The sequence below is a fragment of the Suricata suricatta genome, chromosome 9 (assembly GCF_006229205.1).
Source record: "Suricata suricatta isolate VVHF042 chromosome 9, meerkat_22Aug2017_6uvM2_HiC, whole genome shotgun sequence".
In the NCBI taxonomy this organism is placed as follows: Eukaryota; Metazoa; Chordata; class Mammalia; order Carnivora; family Herpestidae; genus Suricata; species Suricata suricatta.
The window spans coordinates 14,797,650-14,811,562 of record NC_043708.1 but is presented as its reverse complement, the minus strand read 5'-3'; the positions used below and the strand labels follow the sequence as shown (position 1 = coordinate 14,811,562).

The following is a 13,913-nucleotide window of genomic DNA, read 5'->3' as shown; positions in this document are numbered from 1 at the left end:
TGTATTACTAAATGCAAGATGTATTGCAGTGACTTTGTCCCCCACCACTGTGAATTTTAAATACCTTTCAGACCCATCCTGGATGATTTATTTGTGGCAACACCGAGCTGTTTATTCACTCATGATTCCATTACTTCTTAGATGTGCTGGGTATTTTTCTCCATACACTTAAACTTCCTGGAGGTAATCTCAGGGATCATTCCTCTTTTTAAAAAGATAGGTGAACACATCTGTTGCTGGCCAGAATTTCTGTGATCTCTGCAAATATATCAAGTCGTTTAAAAAGCAATTCCTTTTTTCCTCATCTGGCAGCTTTTATGAAGTAGCCTGGTGTCTTCTCCGGTTCTGAGCTCTCCCGTAAGCTGGTATTAGACATCACCTTCTGGTCAGTGAGCGTGTGTCACTGCATATGGAGAAGAAAACATCGTGGTTTCAGGGGCTCCTTCAGGTCCACCCTGCACCTTCATTTCTGACATTTGTTCACTACTCAGCCCTGCATGCAAATAATCTACACCACAAATACACTCGGGCCAATGTGCCCCCAGATGCTGTGGGCTGTAGGCACACAAGTAAATTCAAAGTAAATAATTAGGACTGTAAGTCTGCTGTTTAAAACTCAGAACATATCCAAACACTGTACCCCGGTGACGTTTCACACACAGACCATCCTGTGTCGTTATGCTTCTTTCTCATTTATCCCTGGCTATGACCCCTCACCCTCACTGTCACTGACAAGGATATATGACAGACAGTAAGATCTAAGTATAAATATCAACAGTTTCTATCCAAGTGTCCCTCCTACCTCAAGATAGGAAAAGAGAAAATACAAGTCGAAAGCTTACAAAAGGAGAGGAAAGGGAAAGCCGTTGGTTGGACACTCCTGTGGAAAGAACAGTTTTACCATGACTTACATCAAAACCCGAGTGGGTTTTGGAGGCTTCAGTGATTTTTGAGTCATTGTTCCTAAACTGTGCAGGTCACGTCTCCCAGGTTCTCACATGACCACCTTGCTGCTGACTCATCCAGGAGGGCGCCATGGCCACATCCTTTATTGCTAAGACCAGGCTGCCAACAAGCATTTGGTCAGAGCTGCTCCAAATGCTTCTCAGAATAACGTTGGCTTCCCTCTGATACATGATTTGTAGCAATGGGGCCTCAACCTTCACTAGGAGGCTTTGAGATGTGTGAAGTGAGTCTTTTAAAACTTATGTTTACAGACACTCAAGTATGGCTATGTGAGTGTGTATATTTTCTCCGCCTCTGGCTATCTGAGATACAATAGGCTTATGGCCACGGAGGTTGATACACAGAAAGTCTCAACGGAGCCTCCCTCTTTCTGACACCAAAGAGCATAGCCTTCACCTTCAGTCAAATCTTCAAGCCCCTCTTTTGCCAGAGCACAAGCCCCTGGTCTCAACATGGCTGCCTTTATGGGGATGCCTGCGGCCACAGCACAGAGCTTCCTGGACATTCTGAAGGTCCACCCTGGTACTGTCCATGCATTAACTGCTCTGATCCCAGACCTTGTCACAAGGTAAAATCACAAAGCACATCACCTTCAGATTCCTCTATAAACTCATTTATCAGCCATGTATCAACCATTTGTCATGTCGTGGTTCTAGATACCAGGGTGTCCCGATGATCAAGATGGTTTGGAGTCTACCCTCCAGAAAGTAAAAGTGAGGGTGGGAGAGGTCATAGGATGTATACACAGATAGAGAAAAACATGTAAGACCCAACAAGGGGTGATAAGAATTGCAAACATGAGACTACGAGAATTAAGAGAATAAAGAGATTATAACTGGTTTAGGGAGATTTAGAAAGGCTTCACAAAGGAGATGGGATTTATTTACTTTTTTAATGTTTATTTATTTTTGAGAGAGAGAGACAAAGCATAAGTGGGGGAGGGCAGAGAGGGAGAACAGGTCCACAGAAGGCTCCAGGCTCTGAGCTGTCAGCACAGATCCCGACTTGGAGCTCGAACCCACAAACTGTTAGATCCTGACCAGAACCGAAGTCAGATGCTTAACCAACTGAGCCACCCAGGTGCCCCTCAAGGAGGTAGGATTTAAAGGAACACTCAGCAAGTTGAGACAGGGAAGACTTTGCATATGGAAGAAATTTGGTCTGTGTTCAAGCTGGGCCCACATAGATGTCAATAAGCAAGCAGATGTGATGGTGGAACCTTCATGAATATAAATGAGTGACATTACAGGCAAAGGCCTTGAATGTCAAGCTGAGTCTGAATTTAATTCAACTGGCAGAAATGCCTTCAAGGAGGAATAATTTAATCATACAACTTCTGTCCTTTGTGTTGACCTGTTGACTGATATTTCCAAATCCTGTGTACAATAGTGCTCTCTATGTCCCTCATGCAATTTATGGTGTTCCATCATATGAAAGGCCCCACAAGGGAGCCTACACAAAGGCAGATCACATAAAGTTAGCCTTCAGCAGTACTCAGAATGGGTGAGGAAGAGTTTACGTGTGCTAAGTTTAACCTAGTGGATTTCACATCTTTTACTGAAATCCTCTTCTCCCTTGGCCCTCCTTTAGTCTCTGGGAACACATTCTCTGTCCCCTCCCTTGTTTCTTATACTTCTGCCTGCTTTTATAGCAGGCTTTGCTCTATTCCATAACTTCACCCTTGCCCCTTCTCTTTTTTTACCACCATACCAGCTTGGGGTAGGGAAAAATATCTTAGGATGTCATACCACCGAGCTTATATTAAGGCAGGTGCACCATCCAAATTCACTTTAGATACATGGTTCAAGCTGAGACATTAACATCAAAACTTTTCATGAAAATGAAACTTCTGGGTCCAGGGAAAAGAAAAATTCAAACCTTTCCCATAGGAAATTCCCACAGCTCAACTACATAAGACTACCACAGGAGAAAAAGCCCTACTGAAGACAAGCTCAAAATCACAGGGAGATATATACCATCCTAAGAAGAATCAGCAGTTGCAGCAAACAGTAAAATCAGTATTCCAACAATTAGAAATGCCTGCAATACCTAAATACTAAAATCTAGTATTCTTAAAATCATTAAAGAGAACAAAAGGAAGAACAGAAACATTAATGGTAGAATAAAGCATTGTGTTTTTAAAAAATGGGTTTTTTTTAAAACTCATGTAAGACTGAAAAAATGAATGCACATAGACTGAAACACAAGATGCAATGAGCAAATTAAACAACAGATCAATGAACCAGAAAGAAATGTGCACAGGCGTATAAAGAGATAAACAATGTCAACAAGAGGTTCAAAACTGTAGTGAATAGAATAAAATCATCTAGCGTATATCTAATAGGATATACAGGAGAAGAAAATAAAGAAGAAGAAAGACAACATTTGAATTTTCTGGGATTGGAGAAAAATTTAAGTTCCAGATTGAAAAATCAAAGTGAGGTCTAATCTTGATCAATAAAAACAATTAGAGAAAATTATTCCTTTCAAGCCAACATCGATCTAATAATAAAAAATTTCATTCTGTACAAGCCCACAAAAAGAAATCTTCACAAATTCCAAAGACTAAAATATCATACAGACCAAAGTTCTTTCTATGTTCTTTGATGGTGATATTTTAAAAGAAAGCAATAACAAAGAGATAGTCAAGAAACTTGGAATTTGTACCAAAACTTTTAGATGGCCATTAGAAGTGAGACTAGAAGAGTGACACGACCAGGTATTATATTTAGGAAACTGTCTCCAGGTGTAGCATAAAACATGGCTCTGAGAATGAGGCCTGAGTGGAGGTAAGGAGGGATCCAGGTAATAAATAACTGGGACCAAGATAAGTACAGAAGGAATAGAGAGAGTTAGATGCATTTGAGAAGCATTTTAAGGAGCTAGAAAGTGATGATGTGTTGATTGGCTATGGGATGGGCAAACAAAAGGGCCTATGACTCCGACTTCTGTTTGAGTGAATGGATTTAGGGACCTTTCATGGAGGTGGCAAGCCAAGAAACCAGTGGTGACCACCATGTCAGGATATTATAAGATCCTACATCTCATGTTCCATGTAAGTGATAGCTAAAGCCATGAGTACAGATGAAGTTACTAAAAAAGCATATGGAGTAAGAGAAGCAGAGGACTCGAGAGCACTCTGAAAAGAGAATTTAGACTCTCAGTACTCTTGAGAGAGATCAAGAAGCAATAGCCACAGATACATGAGGAAAACCAAGATTTCACAAGAGAAGCACAAGTATAAAGCAACTGATATACGCAGGGCGTATGCCCAAGAGAAGTCACCAAACCAAGGAAAGAGTGTGTTCACTGGATTTCTAGTTGTGGGGGTCTTGCTGGACTTGCCAAGAAGAGTCTTAGCAAAATGTCAGGAATGGGCGGGAGAATGATGTGAACTAGGAATAAATGTGAGGTGAGGAAATGTAAGTGATCATTGAGGTTCCTCTTCTCTGAGGTTTGGCCGGGCAGGCAAGCAGCCTAAAGCTTACCTGACTCAAAAGAATGCTAAGCCTCTCAAACAGGTGAAACTGAATTTAGCGATTTGTTGGAAGGAAGGAAGGAAGGAAGGAAGGAAGGAAGGAAGGAAGGAAGGAAGGAAGGAAGGAAGGAAAGGAGGGTGGGAAGGGAAGGAGGGTGGGAAGGAGGGAGGGAAGGAGGAAGGAATTTCACAGAGATTTAGTTCCCATCAAATTACGTTTCTGCAGATTCATTTGAATCATTTAAGCTAACAGAAAATGTAAAGTATACAGCTTACCTCATATTCCTTCTTAAGTTGGTTTAGAAAGAATGTAAAAGCCATCCCATCCCAATGTTATCCAGTCTTTTCCATGTGGGTGCCTACAAGCATTTACTATGTAAGCTACATTTAGACCTTCTCACCTTTGCTTTGTCTTTCTTTCCACCAGACCATCTGTAAAGCACTTAGGAAGTGGAAGCCGAATTCAAGCCAGAGAAAGGACAGTGGCGCTTCTCTATCTCTCATCACCCCAATCAAGAAATAACTTCTCAGCCAATTAAATGAATTCCTCTAAAGCCCACTGCTCCTGATCCCTGAGTTGTAGGGATACGGTATAAAGCAGCCTGCCTGACACAGTCAGTCACAGATTCCTCTGATAGGTAAACGTACAGGCTCCCTTCTTTACCTAGAGCTCTGTTCATCAAGAGCAGTTATATAATTCAATAAATAGCCACTCCTTAAAGATTAGAGGATAAGTTTCGTTGTGTTGTGTTGTGGTTTTGCTTGTTTGTGTGGCTTAAGAGTGTCAGAACAAGGAGCTCACCCACAGGGTTGCGACTGAGTAATATTTTTTCCTGCATACAATAGGGGTTTAGGGTAGAGATTTTAATGGGAAAAGCAGAAAAATACAGTATTAACAACCCTATTTAGAGTCATGATTTATTTCTCTGATTTGGGTTTTCTGCCCTTTTCTTGAAAAAAAAATTATAAATATAGTTGAAAACGTTTATCACCTGAGATGCACCATTTGGAAAAGGAAACAGGAGAACATATTTTTAAACCATAAATTTCTACTGTGTTCACCCCTCGCATAAATAAGCAGCCCCAGCCTTTGCAAGAAATATTAAAGTTCATTTAAATTGCAAATCTGACCTTATTAAAATGGCTTTCTCAAAGAGCCATAAACAAATAGAGTGCGTTAGTAATACTGCCAAACAACAGAATACATTCTCATCCAGCTCCATAATTAAAGTGGAAAAATAGAATTTTCACAGTTCTGAATGACTCAGAAATGGAAGGAGAACCATGTTATGACAATCATGAGGTGGGCAGAACGTATCCATCTGGAAGGTCCTTTCAAAAACCGTCTTCGTATGATTATTCTGAAAGTCTATATAAGCTCCTATGAGCAGCTTGGAAACATTATTATATTGTTGCTAATCTAATGTGCTTTTGAATACTTTTCTCTACAGCTACCACATTCCCCCTTACTGCTGAAAGCGCAGCTATTAAGATTTACTATGTTTGGAGTAAGAATAAAAATGAACAATTAAGAATAAGCCTGTATCTGCAAATGGCTAGGAAGAGCCAATAAATTTCAGAATTAAAACCCAAACAGGCTGGGCTGGTTACCAGGTTTATGGAAAATCCATACCTGAAGGTATATTTAAATTTGTGGATTGTCAGCAAGCAAAAGGTTTCTTTTACTTAGAAAAATAATCCAAGGTAGACTTGAAGAAGAACTTGACTACGTTCTAGCTGAGTGTAGCAACTGTGAATGTGGGATTGAGAAATTGCTTCCATGCACATCCAGAGCAAAGCAATGAGAGCAATGAGTTTTTTAAAAAATAAAATAAAATGAATATGCCGGTAGGACCAACCACTTAGAGTTCTTCATTGACTTAATAAGATATCACCATCTAAAACATGCTAGCATCTTTAAATTGTTTTATGTTCTATTGAGATGTCTTTTTTATCTATTCATTGACTGATTCCATAAATTCTGTAGAATATCTATTCTGTGCTAAGGATGTAACACAACAAAATAGACATAATTCCTGCCATCACAAAGTTTGGGACTTAATTTCATATAATGTTTAGGAAGCAGGATAAATTTCATCTTGTTTTATAAACTTTTCTATCAAAATGATTAGAAGAAGCTTTGATGCTTAAATAAGCTGTTTGTTGGGGCACCTGGTGTTTAATAGACATTAAAAAATAATAAATGTTTGCTTTTTGTTGTTCCTTTAAGTGGTAATGAGAGAGAGAGAGAGAGAGAGAAAGCCAATTTCATTTATGGATATTCTCTGAGATTTTAATAATTTCAAATCCCTTTCACAGAGAGCAGTTTGCAACTCAGACAAGCTGACATCTAACATACATCTCTTCATTGTGTTTGTCTGTGAGTACTTGGTAAATAGACCAGCCCCCTAAAACTTGCCATTCACCAAATTCCTGTGTTGTCCCAGAATAAAGAGAGAACTGGCATGTGAGGTCAAAATTCTAGCATCAAGTTCAAACTTGACAGTATGGCATCCTGAGAGGACTTAGTTATGTCCCTTAGCCTCTCTGAGCCTCAATTTCCTTATGAGAAGTGAGCAAATAATTCCTATTTCCTATTACTGTTCAGAAGACACATGAGATCACACAGAATAAGGCTCACGTAAGCTCCAGTGTCCAGATGCTCTATGGCTGCATCAGTGACTCTGACAAACTACCACAGTTATACAGCTGGGGCTCTGTAATAAAAGACAGGTTCTCAAGAGAAAAACAGACAAGTGTTTTAACATGTCTACTGCACATGTAACACGTGAGAATCCTCAGAGATGAGTAACTCGGAAAAGCGGCTTAGAATTCAGGCTTATAGAGCAGCTCCAACAAAGAACAATACATTTGTAGAGAATTGAGAAGACAGAGAAAAATAACTACAGGCTTCCAAAGGTGGTAAAATGGGAAGGTCAATAGATTGGAAGGTAATGGTAGTTAAAAGCTGGTTAGTACAGTTTGTTATACAGATTCTCCTGGTACCATCCTAGGGCTGATAAGGAGCTAAAGTTGTCTCCTGTGATTCACTTTGGTCCTCCTAGGTAGAGATAGAAAAAGGGACTTCCTTGAAAAGTTATGTCCCATTTTAAGGCAAATAGAGGGAAGGTGGGCAGCTTTCCTTGTATCTGCTTCTCCTCTACTGCCTTTTGTTCAAAATGATCCTTATGCCAAAGTGACATATTTTGGAGTGGCATATTTTGGTTTCCCTCAAGGACAGTAGCTCTCTGCAGATGACCCAACTGTTTGTCCTCGACTGCTAAGAGTAAGTAGCCTCAAATTAAGCTGAGGTTACAACCAGGTCTGTGGCAGAACAAATCCTCAGTGTATGTGTCTGATGCTGACCCACCCAAAGGTAAATCAGCACAGAAAATCCCTTGGATTTTCAGAATAAGGATTTTCAGAATATCTTCCTCCATTCATGTGGAGCTCAGGTGTTATTCTTTGAGCCCACTCATTTTAATTATCAGATGTTAATTGAGCACCTTCCTTGGATCATGGTACGGAGTTAGATTTTATAGGCGCCACAGGGACTCACTGAAGAGTTAATATATACACATATGTACTCAGCACAGTATGCATTCAATTATTTTTGTTCCCACATAATAAAAGGTTTGAATACAACAGGCTGCTAAAACAGAAATAGAAAAGAAAAAAAAGAGGCAAACCACCAGACTAATGGAGTTACTGAACTTAAGCATTTCATTTTGTTCTATATAAGCAATTCAGAGCAAGGAATGTGTTTTAGTTCTTGTCATTTTTTTTTCTTTCTGTAACACCAGGAGAGAAAGTTTCAAATGACTAATGACTAAAATGGCCCCAGATTTCTCATTCAGAAAGGGCCATTTTCTATGTTTGAAATGTAATGAGAAAAATATCCATCAATGCTAAGCGCTTGAGTGTGGCTCTTCCCAACTAATAAATCACAAACTTTGGTCAATCTGTTGATCCCAAACCTGACCTGGGAGATTGCCATTCTCCTCCCTTTTTCGGTTCTGTCCCCACTTTTCCAGGGAGTCCTATGCCTCACAGGCAATTGCCACAGCCAGGGAAGTATGGGTATGAGTGGCCTCCATGCTCCGTGCTCTTGGCTTCCTCTAAACATGTGACTCATGCTGCGGTTACCACATCAAATTACTATCAAATTATAAGCACCATCCTGACTTAACTGTCTTTTACTATGCGCACAACACCATCCCCTCAACCCCACCCAGTAATGTCAAGACCCAAAGACATGGAAAGATAATTCACTGTTAGAGAAAGTGGGAGAAGTTATTTGAACAGAATTCCAAGCGATCTGGGTATTGGCACTCAAGTTAAGGTAGCCTGACCAAAGGCCGTGGAAGAGTACCTCCGGGTAGGATAGAGTGAGGGGAGGAAGGCAAGTCCTCCTGGGGCATCAGTAACCCCGGGGTAAACAGCCTGTGGTCTCCACTCAGCCTATGCACTGTCCTTCCTCCTCCAAACTCCAGCTCAGGAAATAAAATCAAGAGACTGGAACTGAGGGACAACAAGAAGCAAAGTTGATTTAAGGTTCGATTTTCCATGTAACACAGCTTGAAAATAACAAGCTATATGACTCCTTGAGGGGATAATAAAGAACGTGATGCATTTCTCAGAAGGCTTAGGAAAAGGCTCCCCAGCACCGTATGTGGTTTTATTTTCTAGAAATTGGAAGAAAACACTCTTCCCCTCCACACTGCCGTTTTTCTATGACTGGGGCAACACCCTATAAATGCCTACTAAGCAATAGCTACAGGATAAGGCTGTGGTCTAGCCTGAAAGTCAGTTGAGGCAGGAGGTATTTATCACCTACTGTATACGTTGTCAGGTGCCAGGCAAGGCTGAATTTACAGAACATTCTTCTCCCTAAAGAAGTTAAGTCAGGCTGGAGAAGGAGCATCTACGTACAGAAAATCGAAGCCCAGAAGAGACAAGCACAGAACCCAGTACAAGGGGTACATACAGTAAAAATAATGGTGGTCAGGACAAAAGGAAGGCCCCAGAAAAGGGAATGTGAGACAGGAAATTCTGGGCAAGTTTAGAAGAATGCAGTTCTGCTGGCAGGGTTCCAGACACTACGTGGAGGCTTCCAGACTCCACACTGTCGAGCTGTGACCTCTCTACCAACATGCAGAGCTGGATTCAGACTTCCAGATTCCAGACATCTGCTCTCTGTCTTTCTGAAAGCCTGTCCAGGGCCACAAAATGCCTACCTACTCAAAAATCTCGGGGTGAGCAGAAATAGACACACTCCAACTAATGGAGAATGTGTACCCTGGCACAAATTATCCAGGGATTGGGGAGAATACTTTGGCAGGATGTTTTCAAAGCCTCACAGATATGCCTTGTTTGGCTCAATAATTCTACTTGGAAGAATTTATGCTAAGGAAAAAATAAGACTGTGCATAAAGATTTTAGCTCAGTCCATTTTTGTATATATCATGAAAAGTTGGACGTGACCTCAACTTTCAAGAACAGGAAAATCAGAGAAGGAAAGTAGGCTACATTAGTATGATGAGGTACTGTTTAGCTATTAAAACTGAACAAGATAGGGCGTCTGGGTGGCTCAGTCAGTTAAGCATCAGACTTTGGCTCAGGTCATGATCTCATGGTTTGTGGGTTCAAGCCCCACCCGCATTGAGCTTTCTGCAGTCAGTGCAGAGCCAGCTTCAGATCCTCTGTCTCCCTCCCCTGCTTGCTCTCTCAATTTCAAAAATAAACATTAAAAAAACCTGAACCAGATAAATATGCATTGGCATGAAAAGATGTTCATAACATATGAAGCATGCTACAAAATTTTACGTATGGTATGATTCTAATTTTGTAAAAAAAAAAAAAGTGTGATAATGCACATGCACACCCCAAACTTTTATGCATCCTTGGGTGTACGTCTGTAATTATAGACATGATAAAGTTCCAAGCCGGTTATCTCTGGATGGTGAAATTCAGGGGTGTACTTTATTTTCTTTTTCATCATCTGCATGTTAGAGTTCTTATATGACACAAATGTATGGGTTGGGATACTGGAAAAAAGTTTACCATTTTGTTTCTAAAAATGTTAAAAAGCAAACTCTCTGGGGGGAGTTAATACATGAAGCAAGATGAAGAGCCACCATGGTGGGTCCACCACAGGGTCTGTGGGGACCACGGGCTGATGATGTATGACTGTAATTCAACTCCTGGCAAAAGTGTGGCAGGACGAAGAAATGCATGCTGATTCTCAATCGGTCGGTTTAGCCATTCTATCCAAGGCACCCCAGAGATGGCCTAAAAAATAAAGTGCATAGCCACTGGAGCCCAGCAGCCTGGACGGGCTTCAAGTGACCCCTTGTGAGTCAGATCAGGATGAGAATGGGCACACGCAGCAGGCTCCTGTCCTGCGTGAAGGCGGCAAGGTGAGGCTTGTGTTCGTTGGCCTTGGAGAGCTCGAACTGCACGGCCTACGGTCTGGGGGAACAAATGAGGAGAGGATAATGGGGAGGCCCCCTGGAGCCCAGCCGGAGCCTTCTCAGCGGATGAAGCACGCGCCACTGTTACCCACAACTTAATAACAGTTTTTAGGCAAATGATGGAAAGCTCATTGAAACCACATTACCCACTGAATAGGGAAAAAAATAAATAAAGCAGAGTTTATTAGCTGGTAGAGAAAATGATTATAGGGTAAATAAAAATGACTTGAGGAAATGGAGATGAGGATGTATTACGGAAGAAAGATACTCAGCCAAAGAGGGTCTGTGGCATGGGATGGGGGAGGGGCAGGCTGTTACAGGGAAGCAGGGATTCTTCATGTTTTCATAACACAACCGTGGGCAACGTGGGAAGGAAAATGGGGCTCACTCGTGCACACGCTGTCCCGAATTGCAGAAATCAGAGTCCTAGAGTGGCCCAGAAGTGGCACACACAGGGATAGATGCCTTCATGAGGAGGGATCAATCCACTTGACAGCTGGAAGAGGGTATGGGGCAGACTGCTCAGGAAACCCAATAGCGTCTTCGAGCCATTTCTTACATACCTCCTGCTGTGGAACTAGGGAAGGTAATCCACAACCCAGGAGAGAAATAAACCGCTTAGAGCCCAACTGTCCGTCCATGGTTTTGAGAGCTGAGCAGTAGCTTCCTGTGTCTCCATTCTTACATCTCTACTCCAATTCTGGAAGAGAGTCTGTGGAGAGAGAGTCAATCCGAAACGCTGACTCCACTCTACCAAGTGTTTATTGCTTTGGACATATGGGTGTGCCAACTAGGACTCCATGTGACACATCCCCAAGCAAAGCACGTTATCTAAGATTTTGTGGGTGAAAGAAATGGTCATGCCCGAGGTGCTTTCCTCACCCCATCTATCTCCTTCACTTGGGAGACAACTTACTTTCTGTGCTTTTGCAGGTGCATAATTTACGGAAAGTTCTCTGATGACCTCACAGCCAGGTTCCTTCACAGAGTTGAGCCTTCAGGGTGATGCTCCCTGTTAAGCTGCCTGTGTGCACCTCGCTAACTCACAGACAGAACTCCAGAAGCATCCACTTCCGGATGCTTCTGTACGAGCCCTTCTTTACATTGGGTGAGGCTCCATGGGGACCTGCCATAGCCTCCTTCCATGATCAGGCTGACAGCTCTTTGGAGACACGGCTAGAGTCTTTCTGCTTTCACTTCCGGCCACCGAGCCCAGAGGCTGGCACTTTGATGATGCTCAAAAATGCTTGCTGAGTGAGTAAGAAAGTGACCATGCAAATGGCTTCCTCTCAAAGCCATCCCTCCCTCCTTTTTTGGGAGAGATGCTTTGGGAAGAAGAACACAGATTGGGGGAATGAATGACTCAGATAGATTCTTACACCGGAGGTCTTCTACCCTTCCTGAGTTGCCAGGCAGATTTCATCTCAACCTCCTTGCTATCTATTCATCCATTCAGTATATGGGTCACATGCTCATTAGGGACAAGGCCGGTCCTTGGCATGGTGGGTCTCGATGTCCTGCCCTTTGGGAGTCTATATTTCTAAATGTCTGGATCATAGGACTCATGCAAACTTACATATTAGCTCCCATTTATCTAACAGCTGCTAAACACTCCCTAGATGTCAAGCCCCCTTGACTTCCTCTGGGGACTTTTCAGCCATCATGATGATTTGGGCCTCCTGGTTTCCAGTGGTTAAGGAGCCCTGCTCCCTCATCTTTATTATTTTGAAGTTCTTTTATAAATGGAGCTTCTACATAAATTATTTTCCCCAATCCCTGTAACATTATCATTTTCTTTTCCAGATGAGAAAATGAAGGCCCATAGATATTACAAAACTCACCACATGGCACTTGGTCAGGGGACATCTGGGCTTAGATCAAAACCTGTGTCTTCCCCAAATGCCAGAAAGCTACCAGACCTCCTTCTCCCAACCCCTAGCTCTCTTAACACTTTTTGTGTGCATGTGTGTGGCTCCTTTTAAACATTAAAAAAAAAAAAATAACTAGAAAAACAGTACAACCGCTTCACAAAACAGAATCGTTGGTGGTAAAAGCCAGGCTTGTGACCTAGGTAATAACAGTTCTGTATCCTGAACTGGAAGAAATCACTGTGAGCAAGGGATAGGGCGGGGCTCTTTATAAACTAGTTTATGAACTCAGCGCTTGGAACTACATTGTCAGGAGGAGAGAGAAGGATCACAGATTGCTTTAGAAGGAAACAGATCAAAGTTGAGGCCCCGGGAAAGGGGTCTGATTTGCTGCATCTTGATAAAAAGAAATGTCCTGATAAGGAGTTTTTCCCAGATATTGAGAGACCGTTTTCGGCAAAACCCACACGGCTAAAAAGCAGGCATAGGCCTTTGAGCAAGCTGTCATCAAGCGCATATGTAAGGGGGAAATGTGGCATTTTATCACCTCCTGATATGACAGCACTCTGCCGGCTTATGAATACTTTTTACTCTGCTGCTTTATATTTTTTAATGAAAAAAATTTAAGTTTATTTATTTATTTTTGAGAGACAGAGAAACAAAGAGAGATCAGAGGAGGAGCAGAGAGAGAGAGAGAATCCCAAGCAGGCTCCACACTGTCAGCACAGAGCCTGTTGTGGGGCTCAAACTCATGAATCATGAGATCATGACTGATCTGAAACCAAGAGTGGAACGCTTACCTGACTGAGCCACCCAGGAGTCCCTCTGCTGCCTTATAGTAACTGAGGGGACACGTAATGTGACTGACCTGCTGCTAAAGCAAGACTCCAGCTGAACAGACGCTCACCCATGTGCATAAGTAAGGACCTGCCTGCAAGTCCCTCTGCATTTGGGTTCTCCCAGAAGTAGATGCTAAAATGAGATTAGATGTGCAACATATTTACTAGGGAAAGTGCCCACCAGGGAAAATGGAAGGGGAGCTGGTGGAACCCGAAGAGCCTGCAGACCACAATGGAGTCTGAATGAGACAGGGAAGGAGGAAGGTTTGAGTGAATGGTCCTCATCTGT

At 42.1% G+C, this 13,913-nt stretch overlaps 1 long non-coding RNA gene across 1 annotated transcript in view; it reads right to left on the bottom strand.

The window, feature by feature from the left end:
* Nucleotides 1-279: 279 nt before the first annotated feature.
* Nucleotides 280-13,913, bottom strand: part of LOC115301793 — a 37,638-nt gene continuing 24,004 nt past the window's right edge. Inside the window, exon 3 of the long non-coding RNA XR_003913291.1 lies at nucleotides 280-403. This is a non-coding gene — a long non-coding RNA (uncharacterized LOC115301793). The remainder of the gene's footprint in view (nucleotides 404-13,913) is intronic.